The sequence below is a fragment of the Saccopteryx leptura genome, chromosome 11 (genome assembly GCF_036850995.1).
Source record: "Saccopteryx leptura isolate mSacLep1 chromosome 11, mSacLep1_pri_phased_curated, whole genome shotgun sequence".
Taxonomy (NCBI): Eukaryota; Metazoa; Chordata; class Mammalia; order Chiroptera; family Emballonuridae; genus Saccopteryx; species Saccopteryx leptura.
Genome location: NC_089513.1, coordinates 19,571,474 through 19,585,551, shown reverse-complemented (window position 1 = coordinate 19,585,551; position 14,078 = coordinate 19,571,474). Strand labels below are relative to the sequence as shown.

Here is a 14,078-nt window from a genome sequence, read left to right as displayed (position 1 = left end):
TGAACTTTCTCAGTATTGTTTGACCCTATCCATTGGCACTTTGCAGGTCCTTCCAGTTCTGTGTTACGTGATACATAAAAATCTTATTTCCCATGCGGGATTGTAAAGTCCTTGGTGTCAGGAACTATGTATTTGGACATTGTAGGTAGCCAGCCACATTTAGCAGAGTATCCTACAGGAAATGAATTCTCGTTGAATCCAGGAGAGAATAAGGCAAAGGAAGAAGAAAAAAGAAGTCTGTTGTGTAAAGGAGAGGCCTTCCTACAAGGAAAAGTCTTTTACGAGAGTATTCAGGAGAAAGTGAGAAAGCAGAAGAGGCAAGTGAGATGAGTTTAAAGCCAGGAATTATGTCTAAACGAATAAGGAGCCCATAGAGGAGGAAGGGGAGGGGCCTGCGATCATGTTATCTTTATAGGTGTTACTTTATTTCACAGACTGACTTTCCCTTTCTCACCTGTTGCTTTCCCAGTCCAGTTAAATGGGGTTGCTTGCTGTCCTTAAAGAAGTCAGAGCTAGGCATAGGCAAAAGCCACAGGCAGGCTTGAACTCTAAGAAGTCAACTTAATTCCTTTCCTAGAAGGTAAGCACTACCTCTTCGAGAGCAGTCGGATGAGTAAGTTATAAACTTTTCTCCACTGTAAATGAGCAACTAAATCACTGAAACGTCTTGTTCAGTCAAATTACTTCTTCAAGGACCGACACCAGGGCTCACGATGCCAGGCTGTTTCTCCCTAACTCAGGACACTGTCTTGACAAACCAATTTAGCCTGAGTCAGCAGGGCCATGGGGCAGAACCTTCTGTGTCTCTGATTGGAGGAAAGGTCCTATCACTCACAGACTGCCCAGAAGACTATCCTTCCCAACTTAGGTATTATTTTCATTGGATGTTAGGTTGGTTTCAACCATCGAGCCCCATCAGCCCAGATCTGGCTCCCCAGGCCTAGACGGTCTTCATAGCCAGCACCTCAGAGTGGAATGCTTCACCTTTCTATACACAAGACTGGTTTTTTCTTTTCTTTCTGGTTTCTCAACCCTTGATAACCACAATCTAACTCCCAGGTTCAGGACTCCACGTGACCTTTCTACTGCCCAACCCCCAGGGCTCTTTCTTTCCTGGGCTGACTCAGAGGCCAGGATCTCCTCCCATCTTTGCTGCAAACTCCAAGGATGAAGCCAAAATTTCCCCTCTCATCCAAGGGTTGCCACAAAAGCCAAATTAAGTTTAAAAACTTAATCACTTTTCTAGGAAATTCATTAATATGCTCATGGTAAGTTTAGTCAACAGCTTTTGTAGACTAAAAACTTCAACCTCAACAACAAATACTTTTAATTTGGGCACATTTTTTTTGAGGAAATTATGTTAATCATTTATCATATAATTGTATTCTCAGTCCAGAGGTTAATCTATACAGGTATGAACTTTAGTTGTAAATTCAAGTGCATTCTATTTGAGATAACTGTGTAGTGCCTACCTGGTACTTTACATAGAAATGAACTCTTGTATTCTCTGTGAGTCACAGGAGGGAGGAAGTGAAACTGGATGAGTAAGGAACATATTCAAGGTCCCCAGCAAATGAGGGCAGAGGTTAGATTTAGAATATTGCAAAGCTGAGGGAAAGGTTTGTGCTGAGAGATCCCAGGGCGCTGGTCCTCGGAGTTGTTGATGAGTCATCCATAGGTGGCTGATTAGTAAACATGAAGATATGGCAATGTAAAGCAGTGGTCCCCAACCCCCGGGCCACAGACCGGTACCAGCCCGTGGGCCATTTGGTACCGGTCCGCAGAGAAAGAATAAATAACTTACATTATTTCCGTTTTATTTATGTTTAAGTCTGAACGATGTTTTATTTTTAAAAAATGACCAGATTCCCTCTGTTCCATCCATCTAAGACTCACTCTTGACGCTTGTCTCGGTCACGTGATACATTTATCCGTCCCACCCTAAAAGCCGGTCTGTGAAAATATTTTCTGACATTAAACCGGTCCGTGGCCCAAAAAAGGTTGAGGACCACTGATGTAAAGAATGAAAATTGGGTCTTGGTAATAAATTTATTACAGGGAGTAAAGAAAAACTCACATTTAGATTCCATTGATATTTACTGAGCACATACTATATATATTCCTGGTTATACGCTCGGGGGCCTTCACAGGCTCATTTAATTTGGTCTTCAGAACGACCCTGCAGAGATAAGTGTTATGAGAAATGTTGATGAAAATGGGTGCTAGGTTTGTACATGGTGTCCAGAAATTGTTAATGTGGTGACCCTGAGACACAGGCTGTGCTTCCCCCACTGTAGTTTTCTTGCAGTGGTCACAATGAGACCTGTAACGTTTTTTGCTAGGCTCAACAAGTAAAAGCTGGATGTCATAAAACTTTTCAATTTTAGAAACAATTAAGGAATATGCTCTATCTTACATCAGCTGCTAAAATAACAAGGTACTTCTTGCTATTTAACCACCAGAAAAAAAAATATTGAGAGAATCGTCATGGTCAATGGCTAGGCAGTAGTAGAACAGACTTGGAATCCAGGTGTCCTAACTCCCAGTCCCATGTCCTCCTCACGACATTACAGATCTAGGGAAGTGGCATTTACAGAAATGGCACATTTGGGAGGAGTGGCCCACAAAAGGGAAATAGGTAGAGTCTGATTTTGGTCTCACAAATGCGAGCTATGGTGGGACATCTAACTGGGAACCTGGCTCACAGGTTTCTTTCATCTCAACTCACATGGACACAGCCCCTCCACAGAGGCTGCGACCCCGTGGCCTCCGGTGCGTTCCTCTGCCTGGGCTATCCTGCTTCTCAGGCAGCTGCTTGAGCCAGTGCCTGCCTTCAGCCTGTGACTCCCCAGACGCCCAGCTTTCCGCTTGTCTGGTTCCCCTTACAAATAAATACCTGTGACTTTTTGGAAATAACAGTCCCCAGATCCTTTTATTTTCTTCCAATTTTTTTTATTAGTTCTTCCAGGTTTCTCCATCTCCCCAGATGGTCCTAGACCCATTGGCTGATTGTCTAAATCCTGCTCTTACCAGCACCTTTGATTCTCCCGCACCCCAGCGTCCGAGCGTCTCTCAAACAACACCCGAGCCCTGGCCAGGGCACTGGAGGATCAGATCTATGTTCCTCTCTCTCTCTCAAATTATTAACTACAAAAATTAAAAACAAAAACATGCAAAGCCTGGCTCGGTGTTAGAATATCCTCACACTTACTGAGCTGCCAATGAAACTATTCTCAGTCTTGTAGAAAACACCCACAATTCATGATCTCCAGCCTCGCCTCAGCCCTTAGCGCCTCCCACAATCCTCAATCCCTTCCTTCTTGGGGGTCCCTCTCTCTGCCTCCCATTTCACGGAAGAGACCTCGAGCTCATCGGCACGGTGATCTGCCTGACCGCTTTCCCTCTCACCAGGACAACCAGCTGTCCCTTCCGCCCAAGGCCAGCCCACCCTCCTCCGCTTCCTCAGGACTCTGTTCCTTTGTAACACTATATGTCACCTCTCTTTCTCTGCAGGCTCCTTTCTTTCAGCTTCTAAACATGCTCCAGCCTCTCCTCCATGACCTCATAGTCCCTTAGCCCTTCCCACACTTCTCAAAAGAGTCAGTTCCTGCTTCCTCCCCTCACACCTGCTCCTCAGCCCACTGCGGTCTGCCTTCCGGCCAGCTAATGGAACCACCTTCCTAAGGTCTTCCATGCCTTTCTAGATGACACCTGCAGTTCTTCTCTTCCTGGACCTCTCTGCTGTTTTGATTTTTTTTTTTTTTTAGATTTTATTTATTTATTTTAGAAGGAAGACAGAGAGAGAGAGAGAAGGGGGGAGGAGCAGGAAGCATCAACTCCCATACGTGCTTTGACCAGGCAAGTCCAGGGTTTTTTTGAACCAGCAACCTCAGCGTTCCAGATCGGTGCTCCATCCACTGCGCCACCACAGGTCAGGCTCTGCTGTTTTGATTTTTAATTGTGGTAAAATATACACCACATCAAATTTACTGTCTGAACCATTTCTCTAAGTGTTTATGGTTCAATAGTGTTGACTCTTCACAGTGTTGTGCAACTGCCTTACAGAACTGAAACTGGGCACCCATTAAACAACTCCCCGCTGCCCTCAGCCCCTGCACTACCATTCCGCTCTCTGTCTCTGTGAGTCTGACTACTCTACAGACCCTTTCCAGAAGTGAAACTGTACAACACCTATCTTTCTGTGGCTGGCATAGTTCACTCAGCTTGATGTCTTCAAGGCTCATCCACCGTGTATTGTAGCGTCAGAATTTCCTTCACTTTTAAGGCTGAATAATATTTCATTTTATGTATAGGCCACATTTAGTTTATCCATTCACCCACTGATGGACATTTGGGGGGCTTCCACCTTCAGCTATGGTAAACGGTGCTGCTCTTTGAGACCCCACTTCCACTCCCTTGCACGAACTCAGAAGTAGTTATTGCTGCTCGGTTTTTAATAGTCTCTCATTGCCTCCTCCTCTGCTCTCTGCTACACTGTTGCCTGAGACACTGTCCTCATTGTACTCCCGGGTCTCTTTGTACCTCCTTGTCTGTCTCCTTCGCAGGCTCTCCCTCTGCCTGCTCTAGGCTCTGCTTCAGTCAAGGTCTGATCAGGAAAATGGAAACCGCCTTTCAGAGAGAGGGTGTTTAATACAGAGAGTTTGTTATACCGGCCTTGGGAAGCTGAAAGATACGAAGGGGAATGTTGAGGTATCTCAGATCAGTCACCACAGGAAGCCACTCCCACCCCTACACCAGGAAACAAAGGAAGGAGTGACGGTCTAGGGCTGCCCAAGGCACCTCACCTCTTCAAAATCCAGAAATGGCCACCTCTCTCGCTTGCTTACAGAAAACCCCTCAGGAGCTGCTCGCTGTCCTTCCCTTGCCTGGCTCCAACTCCTCCAGCATCATCTCTTGTCCCTGCTTGCCCTGTCCCCTGCGCAAGCAGTTCTGAATAGCTGAGCTATGTTATTTCTCACATTCTGTTCCCTCTGACTGGCACATAGTACGTCCTTGTTGCTGTTTGTTGAATGAATGCTAACAAATGTTTGTTGAATTAAAACTAATTAGCTTTCTGGCTCCCACTCCCGATCAGTCTGGTGTCCCTTCTTCACACCCCCATTACACATTGCAGTGCTCCTTTCTGTTATTGCGCGGACATAATTACTTGTAGAAGTGCCTGCCTCCCGCCTCTCTGCACTCTTCCGTCCCTTACCTGCCACCCGCCACCACCTGATCGTGCCTGAGTAGTGTTCCGTGACAGCATCCTCCTCTCAACAACTAATGTGGATGGACCAGTCCTTGTAGTTCTTATTAAGGTTGTGAAACGCCCTCCAGCAATAACCATAAAGAAGCTTTGAAAAAAATGAAGAGGTTGGGGGCCTATGGTTTCCAGCGCTCACTGTTTATTGATAAATTTGAAACAGAAGAGTAGGAGTTAAAGTGTGTGTGTGAGGGGAGATAAATGACCCAACGGTCAGTTATTGAAATCAACCAAGATCTTTAAAACAAATGAGCCCAGTGGGGAGAGGTGGTGTGGCTCTTTATCTCGCTGTGTGGCTGGTGATGTGTTTATTTCAGATAGCCACCCTTGAAGTGGATGCCTCTTTTTTATTTTTTTAAAGATTTTTTTTATTGATTTTACAGAGAGAGGAGGAGGGTGGAATGAGTAGTAGCAACTCATACTTGCTTTACTTCAGTTGTTCATTGATTGCTTGTCTTATGTGTGTGCGGCAAGCCCAGGGTTTCGAACCTGTGACCTTAGCATTCCAGGTTGACACTTTATCCACTGCGTCTTCACAGGCAGGAGAAGTAGATGCCTCTTGAAGTGTAGATGCCATGGCAATCAAAGCTGGAGTCAGGCACGTGCGTTACAAAAAGAGAACAAACACTGTCAGGGTTTCCGCTACAGGCAGAGACGATCAGGCGTTCCAGTGGATTGTGTCTGGGATTGGACTTTGGGGACCACCCTATATCATGGAGCAAGAGGAAGAGATGTCAAAGGCGAGGACAGAGATCCAGAGAAGTACTGTACCAGGGAAAGCCATAAAAGTGTTTCAAGTAGGGAGGAGGACGTCAGTTGGGTCAAATTTTGCTGTAAGAATAAGGAAGTTGGGGACTGAAAAAAAGGTTTGCATTCTACCAAAAAAGAGGAAGTTTAGCACAGTTCTTATAGAAGTTGCTGTTAGGTTGGCTGCTGGATGGACACACAAGGCCCGATGAGTTTTATAAGAAGTTTATTTACGCATCTGTGAAACAGCCAGCCGAGACCCTAGTGGCATCAGCAGAGAGCTGCAGGAAGTGGGTGTCTGATGTAGGGGTTGCTGCAGGCATTTGCTGGCGTGGGGTTGGTGCACTTGGACATGCTCAGATTAGCATCTCCTGGTTTGTGGTCTTGATCATAGACTGTCTCCCTTTCCCAACCCTCGGGCCTCTCCTGAAGGCCTTGTCTCAAGGAAACTTCCCAGAACCTTCCCAGGACAGGGGTGTTGCTTAAGGGGAAGGGAAGGTTGGGTGAGGGAGATGCTCAATAGAGAAGTTGCTCTAGTGGGAGGTTGGGTGAGGCGAGTTTGATTTTAGAGTGGCCTTGAGTTTAAAGGCGCTGTGGACTCAAACCTCACAGCTGCAGAGAAGAAAACCAAATTGTATGAGATAAAGAAGGGACTAGTTTCTCAGGAGAGAGCGGAGCTGCAGGCTCTTTGTTGAAAGGACGTGGCAACATGGAGGTGAGTCAAGCCCTCCCACTGGACAGAGTACAAAAAGGTACAGAATGTTCATTCTTGTATTTTCTTCTCACTTCTCCTTTCTGCCCTAATAAGAACAGAAGGAGCTGAGTTCAGGACAGAACATTTCATTGCTATTTTCTTGTGGTTGGCATAATGTGTTTTTTTCTTTTCATGTAATTTTCATACCTGGCATGAAATAAAATTCTATTTCTTCCCCAAACTTACATGAAGTTCACTGTTGCTTTTCACACATATTCAAGAGAGTATAAAATATAAAAAATTCAAAATCATTTTTCTTCATGTGTTAAAATACATTATTCTATTAAGAAAAATTATAAAATGCTTTCTAAAAAATCTTTATGATAGTCTTTTTTTTATTGTTGTTTTTCTTTCTTTCTTTTTTAAGTGAGAGGAGAGGAGATAGGGAGGCAGACTCCGGCATGTGCCTTGACTGGGATCCACCGGCAGCCCTATTTGGGGCTGATGCTCGAGTACAAGCTATTTTTAGCACCTAAGGCTGACATACTTGGACCAACAGACCTATCCTTAGTGCCAGGGACCGTGCTTGAACCAACTAACCACTGGCTGTGGGAGGGGAAGAAGGAGAGAAGGGGGAGAGGAGAGGAAGGGGGAGAGAAGCAGATGGTCGCTTCTCATGTGTGCCCTGACCGGGAATCAAACTCAACACTCTATCCACCAAGCCAACCGGCCAGGGCCATGACAGGCTTTCAAAAATGTAATTCAGAGCAATTACTGTAAGAGTAAGAATGCTGTAATAAATTGCTTTTTAACATGTCTAACAGTATTTGCCCCTGGAACAAGGACAGTCATGAATAAATTCCTAACAAGGAACAGAGATGACTAGGAGTTTTATAAATTATAAACCTAGGAGGGTTATAAATTTGGCCCATTTTCAACTTGAAAGCAACCCCTGTAATGTTAATCAGGCAAACTTGCATTGTTTCAGAATGCAGAGCTACCAGGTGACACTGTACCAAGCAAAGCTTAATAAATTGAAATGGAGTAGAATTTACTGAGAGTCACAAATGACCTGTTGACAGAGAATGTCACCACATAACCTTGAAATTGGAGAGCTGACAAAAATTGAACTCATAAATTGCAGATAGTTAGACCAAGGTTCTTATCTGAACTTAGATAAAAACAGATAGCTTAGTACATAGAGTACATGAACTTAGACTGGGAAGAATATATAATATTTATATTCATTAACTGGAATTTAGCATTCTTTTCAATTAGAATGTAGGCAACAAACCTTTAGAATGAACTGAACTCAGATTTTTTTCATATCACATCATTATGGTCACAGAAACTTTGAAATAGTGTTTATACTTATCAGTACTAGTTATTATATCCACCATTAAAATTTGATTCCATGCTTTATAAATTAGCACATGTATTATTATACCAGAAAATTTGGGTTTAAAAATATTTTAATAACTTTATTTCACTATAATTGAATTCTTCAGTTATTCTTTTTAAAATTGATTTTAAAGAGACAGAGAGAAAAAGGAACAAGATGGACAGACAGAGAGAGAAGTATTCATTTTCTGCTCTACTTAATTGTGCATGCATTGGTCCCTTGCCATATGTCCCCTGACCAGGGACTGAACCTGCAACTTTATTGTTTCGGGATGATGCTCTAACCGCCTGAGCTAACAAGGAGACTTTGGTTATTGTATGCATTGTTTTATGCACTTAAAAACAACAACAACAACAAAAACCCCAAGCCCGTAGTCTTTACCAGATTGTCAATGGTGTTCACTACACAAAAAAGATTAAGAAGCCCCAAGCTGGTATTTTATGAACAAAGCTTATGGGCCATCATTTCTACTTGCAGGCATAAAAAGATGAACAACAGATTCTGTTTGTACTACTTGGTGCCTTTAATCAGTCGAATTCATTTGTAATCTTTGCAAGGTTGTGTTGTTTAGGTCTAATCGTTTATTCCATGTTTGTCTATGCAAAATAATTTTGGTTCAAGTGTAAGAAAGGAAAGATATTCTACTTGCCTTTGGCTGACTGTATAAACAGCTCCCGATTAATTGCTGTAGCTGGCGCAGACTCCAGGATGGCAAATCCATGTGAACCACTGGATGTGAGTCAGACCTCCAGGGAGGTGCTGGGGTCCCAGACATTCCTAAGGTAACCAGTGGCCATGGGAAGAACATCTGGAAGAATTCCCTGCCCAGAAGTGCAGCTCAGTGTGAGGAGGTGATTCACTTTGGGAAGCACTTCAGAGTGCTAGCAATTCTGAAGTCTAACAAACAGTATTAGGATGAAAGGCACATCTGGGAGATTTCTTTTGTGGTTAGACCACATCTTGTTGATGTAAAAGATCTGAAATTTTCAACTTAATGTCAAAGCTGTTTTTAGGCTTTTGATATCTCATGTACCAAAGAACCCCTCATTTATTGCTCAGGAAAATATGTTGGATAATCAAAGTCAATTTATTCCCTTAAATTGCTATATTATAGCTACTCTCTTGCCAGAGAAATCTTGAACACTTTGTAGAAAAATGTCCCTGTACTGCCCCCAAGAGATAGAACCTCAGAGGTTGCTTATGTAATCTAAGACCAATGTAGTCTGAAAACTATGGATCCTGTAGGGTCTATTAAAGACCTGTATGTACAGCCGTGCTCAAGATACCAGGAATACTAGTTGGATGATCAAGGCAAACATTTTCAGTTGTTGTTTTTTGGGGGTTTTTTTCCAGGCATCAGTCAGAGACTTTGCACCCATCCTATTTGGTGCAAATGTTCCATCCAGTGCCTAGTTCATAACTAGACATCTGGTGAAGGAACAATAAAATTGTATTGCTCAAAGTTTAAGCATAATATTCTCAGTGTGGTAAGGAAAGAAGAATAGTGTTTTCCTTGGCACAGGAACTTTTTTAAAAATTGAATTTATTTGGGTGACTCTGATTAATGTAACTATACAGGTTTCAGGTGCCCAATTCTACAACACATCTCTATACACCCTATTGTGTGTCCACTCCAAGTCAAGACTTCATCCATCACCATTTATCCCCCCGTACCTTCCTACACTCCCCCCACCCTGCAATCTCCACACTATTGTCTGTGTCCATGAGTTTTTTTTTCTTGTCCTTTGTTGCTTAATCCATCCACCCCCCATACCAAGCACCCCTCACACTCACCCAATAGCTGTCAGCCTGCTCTCTATCTACGAGTCTGTCTCTGTTTTATTAGTTAATTTTGTTCATTAGAGTCCACATATGAGTGAAATCATATGGTACTCATCTTTCTCTGACTGGCTTATTTTACCTAGCGTAATACTTTTCAGGTCCATCCATGCCGCCACAAAAGGTAAGATTTTCTTCTTTTTGATGGCCATGTAGTATTCCATTGTGTGAATGTATCACAGCTTTTTTATCCACTCATATACTGATGGGTGCTTGGGCTGCTTCCAAATCTTGGCTATTGTAAATAACACTACAATGAACATAGAGGTACATACATTCTTTCGAATTAGTGTTTTGAGTTTCTTTGAGTAAATTCTCAGAACTAGAATCACTGGGTCATTAGGCAGCTCCATTTTTAATTTTTTGAGGTAACTCTATATTACTTTCCACAGTGACTGTACCAATCTGCATTCCCATCAACAGCACTTGAGGGTTCCCTTTTCTCCACATCCTCACCAACACCTGTTCTTTGTTGACGTATTGATGATAGCCATGCTGATATATGTGAGGTGACAGCTCATTATGGTTTTAATTTGCATTTCTCTGATGATTAGTGATGTTGAGCGTCGTTTCATCTGTCTATTGGCCTCTTTGGAGAAGTGTCTATTCAAGTCATTTGCCCATTTTTTAATTGGATTTGTTTTTTTGGTGTTATTTTTTGGTTTTGAGTTTTATAAGTTCTTTATAAGTTTTAGATATTAACCCCTTATCAGATGTATAATTGGTGAATATGTTTTCCCATTCAGTGGGCTGTCTTTTGATTTTATCAATGGTTTCCTTTGTTGTGCAAGAACTGTTTAGTTTGATGTAGTCCCATTTGTTTATTTTTTCTTTTATTTCCCTTGTGCAAGGAGATATAGCTGAAAAAAATATGGCTATGAGAAATGTATGAGGTTTCACTGCCTATGTTTTCTTCTATAATTTTTTATGGTTTTGAGTCGAATATTTAAGTCTTTAATAAATTTTGAGTTTATTCTCGTGATGGTGTAAGAAGGTGGTCTAGTCTCATTTTTTTGCATGTATCTTGTCCAACTTTCCCAATACCATTTATTGAATAGACTGCACAGGAACTTTTTGAAGGTAAAAAATGTATTACTGTTATCCTATATCTATAAGTAACAATCCATTCACAGCAGGAGTTCACAGCATCTAGACTTCAGGGTTCTTTCATGCTTGTTCATGTGTATGGAACACCTGGACATGGTGGATTCTGATGCCGTGGGTCTGGGGTAGGGGTCCAGATATCATCTTTCTCACAAGCTCCCAGGTAATGCTAGGGCAAAATAGTAAGATACTGGGAAAATCCTTCAGCAAGTGGAATGCGGAAAGTGAGACATATTGCTGATTCAAACACCCTGACTCACCTCCCTTCTTTTCTCTAGCATGACCACTTCCTTAAGCATTATGACAATGAGGTTCTGATCAGCATAAAATAATCTTAGGAACAAAGCCTCGGATCTATTGACCACAGAGACAAAGTTTTAGTCAAACTAGAGATAGCACGTAGGCCTTCAGCTCCAGGCACAGAAAAGCAGCTAAACCACAGGAAGCAACGCCATGGCTGACATCAGGACCAGATGCCATGACTAATGACTCCCTAGCCTAGTGCTGACTAATCAGTAGAGACCACAACCATGAAAGGACACACCTGGAAAGCTGATGAATACCTTTTTTTAAAAATGAATATTCTTTTCAGAGACTCCCTTGAGACCTCACCTAAAATTCCTGCCTTTGGAAAACAGATAAAAATCCGTAACACAAAGAACCCAGCATGCGCTTTTCCTGGAGCCGGCCTGCACCTTTCCCCCCATTCTTTTCTCAGGTACATATCTTTGCTTTTCTTTCTTCTAAGCTCTAATGGTTCTCAGGAGACTTATAACCAGAAGAGTAGCTTGTTTTGGGCTAACCCCCGGAATCTGTATTCAAGAGCCCTTTGTTTGCCTCTGTAACGTTTCCCGAGTCCACGCAGCCTAGCTGGCTCAATTCTGCCTCTGTGACATTCTCTGTAAAGGGCCAAGGCAGCAATGTCTAGGCTCAACTCTTCCTCACTTTTCTAAAAGGCCAAACCATTTTTCTAAGCAGCCTGCTCAATTCTTCTTTGAGTGTATTTGCTTTGATTGCTAAATAGACTTCCTCTTGCGCTAGAGTTCTTGCCTCTGAGTTCTTTCTTTGCCAAACTCAAGAACCAAGGTCCAACATTGCCACTAACAATACCAATGTTGCTGCTCCTTGAGTCTTCTCTTACAGGCTTATAGATAATGATAGAGCCAGGACTAGGACTTAGAATAAGTAACACCAAGCAGCCTCGGGCTCAGGAAGATTTTGGAGGTGTTCTTAGCAAGACCATGTCACTTTCTTTTTTTTTTTTTGCCTGCACAGTCACTTTCATAAATAAAAAATGTTATTTCCACAATGACATGATACTAGTAAATTTTTGCCTTACTCTTTACAGGTTACCTAAGTGTCCTAGAGAAAAATCAAGTGTGGTACAATATTATACATAATATCAGTGTTATTTGTCTTTGAGGAGTAAAAGTTCTATTGTTACTAAACATACGATGTTAATTTCTCTGTTTTTTTGCAAAAATTTCTAGAACTTTCCTTAAATAATTTGGTAATGAAGACAATGCTTATTATGGTATTAGTTTATAGTTTTAGATAGCCTTAAAAGTTATATTTATTTTAATTACATAGAGAACTGTTAGTACTTTCTTTAGAAGTAATTATCATCATTAGCACTTCTTTGTATTTTGGGAATAACAAAGACATTATAATTCCTTAATGATAGTACTAACCTACACCAAATGGTTTTATGTCTCATTCCCACACTAGGCTGACAGGAGGCTTGTTCCTGCAGTGTTTAGCAAAAATGCTTTTAGATATACTGTTTACTTTCTCTTGTATTTTTAAAGAGCTTACATTTTTAATGACCCTAATTTATTGGAGGATAATTCCCAGTGGAGCAGTCAGCATTCGTTACTAATGTTCTCTATTTTAAGGCAGATGGATGGAGTTGTGTAAATCTAAACATGTGATTAGCACAATCTATCTGCTTTTGCCACAGTTGATGTATCAACCTAAAGCCAACAATCCTGTCGCATACACTCTCATTACAAAGAGAATAACCCTCCATTACTCTTAAACTCAACAATCTGGATTTTCCTAAGGGAAACACATTGTGGTGTTTGGATGAAATAAAGCTTCTCTATTTTCACAGCAATCACAAAAGTTTTTCTCAGCATTGTCCTTTGAGTTTGAGAAAGATGAGTGAATGTGTGCCATCACTTTAAACTCTGCTCATTGAAGAGTTTTACAGGGAAGTCACATGACCAGGTGTGCCCCAGCAGCCTGCCCTTCTAGGTTCCTCCCACTTCACAGGTGAACCCTAGACCAAGCCTTAGAGAGCAGCCTCCTCTCCCAACGATGCAGGACTCACACAAACTGATTCAGACCTATTGTACATCCTTCTCCCAGAGCTACCAGCATTAGTCAGCAAAATAGTTCATTTTAAGAGTGGAGGTAGGTAAAAAGAGGCACAAGGAATTCCCTACATCTGAGTCTGGACAATGACTACACAGGTGTGTACATATGTTAAACTTCATCAATCCTGAATGAGGTACTTTATGCACATCACTGCATGCATTTAATATCCACCTCAATCAATAAATAAAATAAACCATTTGCATGGCACATTGCTGTTTCTTTTGGAATAAGTGCCCCTGAAACAGTTGTGGATCCAGTGACTTCCATATAGGCTTCTTCTTTGGTGCCCTCCTCTGGATGCTCTCAGAAAAAGGAAAGGACCATTCCTGGCTGACCAGAATGTAGATCACCAGCCTTGGAGGGTTGTGAAAACAGGCATGCAGACAATACAAACAATGCTGAGCCACAAAGAAGACACAAGCTCTTCCTGAAAGAATGAATTACAAAGCAGGGGATCATGTAAAACAAGGCCCCAAGGTCCAAATCAACAGAACACTGTGGGGGGGGGGGGTAGGCATCAGACTTGGTCACTGAACAAATCAGACCAACCACCAGAGACTAAGAATAACAAGTGAATGGGGTGGACCCGCCAAACAGCAGTGTCTGCCTCCTTGACATTAATAGCTATTTCATTTAAGTAATGAATTAAG

The 14,078-nt window shown here is 42.1% G+C and overlaps 1 pseudogene; it reads left to right on the top strand.

Moving 5' to 3' along the window:
- The first annotated feature begins 2,190 nt into the window (after positions 1 to 2,190).
- Positions 2,191 to 2,334, top strand: LOC136383657 (small nucleolar RNA SNORA1; annotated as a pseudogene).
- Positions 2,335 to 14,078: the final 11,744 nt, after the last annotated feature.